Here is a 2,110-nt window from a genome sequence, read left to right as displayed (position 1 = left end):
ACTATTTTCTAGAATTTGTATTATTGATAACAAAACTAATTATTTTTCTAAAAGAAATCAAAATTCTGAATGTATCATCAATTAATTTATCTAATTTTTATATAACTTCAAAACTAGAAATGATAATTTTGAAAGGATCAGAATCCTCCGAAGATTGAAAAAGTTTAAGTGAAATTTGGATAAAAAATATAAATACTACCTACTAATCATCTTGAAATCTAATGAGTTTATCAGATTGTTCGAAATGTAATTAAATATTTAGATATGATTTTAAAGTTGACTAGAGTTAAATTAATAGTAGTAATAAAGGGAGGTGGAGTTGTTGTAGAAAATGACATTGAAAGGGAGAAGTAATTACACTGAAAATGACAATGAATTTTCGAAATAGAAGGAAGAAAGAAAAAATAAAATTAATAAGGAGAAAAAGTTAAAATAATAAGAAAAACAAGAAAATATATTTTATAGCAAAATACTTGTAAAAATAAAATTAGATTCATTTTTTTAGTTTGTTCACGCTCTTTAAGAGAGTGCCTCATGCTAGGTGAAAAAAATGATGTAATAATATCAGTTCAGGATTGTTTAGGGGAGTAATAGAACGTTTGCATAGTTTAAGTTTCTTTTTAAAAATCTGGACAACTTCAGGTGTCTCTTTATGTCTTTTATCATTTTCTTTTGAAGAAATATATTTGGAAAATGAAATCATCCATCAAATTACTGCGCATACTCACCTCTCTCTAATGAAATTGCTGACGTGAAAAAGACTGAACTTTGAAGGGAATGTTGAATGTCCTACTTATAAGTTCCGGTTTACCACAAAGATTGTGGAGGGATGCTATTATTCTAGCAAAATAGAACAACCAAAAATTTGTTTGTTCAGAAAGAGAGAAAAGAAAAAACTTGTTTGTTAAAAAAAGGAGCAACAAAAAACTTTCGTTTGTTAAGGGAGCAAAAAAAATCTATTTGTTTAGGCTTTGTTGTATCCTGATAGAGAATTATTTTTGCCCCTTAAAGTATATACAAGCAATAACTCTTCAAATATAGTGATCTAAAAATTTTCAATATAGTCTATTCCATATGAGAAATGAAAATGAGGGAAATCCAACTTGAAATATTTTACAGTGTGGAGTTGTCCAGAAAAAATCAAAGTTCATATTTCAAAAGGGTCAAAATAGGACATGAGAATGTCGATTGTATGTTAATTGGATATGCTAAAAATAGTAAAGCATGTTGATTTATGGTTCATAAGTCCGAACCGGCGGGTAGTTAACTAAATGGTCTAAATGTCCTTGGAATGAACCAAAGGAGGAATGTACTTAATAAAGAGATGTAGAGGCATAATAAATGTCAAAGGAAATTTACTTCCTTCGGGATAGATTTTGTAACATTTCTGTAACGCCTTGGTATTTGAAATATCTAAAAATAGAAAGAACGAATTTGGAAAGAGCCAATTCAAAATTTTACAAGTTATTGTTGAGTTGTGAGCTTTGAGTCAACTTCAAATGATCATAACTTTCAATACACGAAGAGTAAGGTTACCCATAAGATATCAAATGAAAGGTATTTGAATCCTTTTTCCAATGCCACTAAGTTTGCTAAGTTTCGAGCTCGAATGAGAGAGATATGTCTGTTTGAAGTCTTCTTGTGCATTCAAGGAAAGTTACCAAAAATTATGAGGGGTATTCTAGATTTTTCCTTACCCCTTTAGATTTAAGCGTTTTTAGTAAGTTTTAAGGGGTCTTAAATTATTTGGTTCAGTTTCACAATCCTAATTACGCTTATGGTTTTAGAAGAGAGTTCAAGATGATAAAAGATGGAAGGTTCAAGGCCTTGATGTCACGACCCGAATTCTGGAATCCGAATAGCAACCGGCGTCGTTGACTTCTCAGAGGTCGCAGACAAGCCTCATCTTGCATTCATCACATTCATATGGTTAATTTTAGCGAAATTTAAAACTTTTAAACGTAGGAAGTATACATAGACTTCATATAGTTATTTCATGAATTCAGCATATACTAAGCTCAACATAAATGTAACAACCATCTATCATAAGAATTAATTCGAAACAGAATAAGAATAATACGTTTGCCAAACACGATCTTATTACAAAATC

This window comes from Solanum pennellii, chromosome 4 (assembly GCF_001406875.1).
Source record: "Solanum pennellii chromosome 4, SPENNV200".
NCBI lineage: Eukaryota > Viridiplantae > Streptophyta > Magnoliopsida > Solanales > Solanaceae > Solanum > Solanum pennellii.
This window is presented reverse-complemented; position numbering follows the sequence as displayed.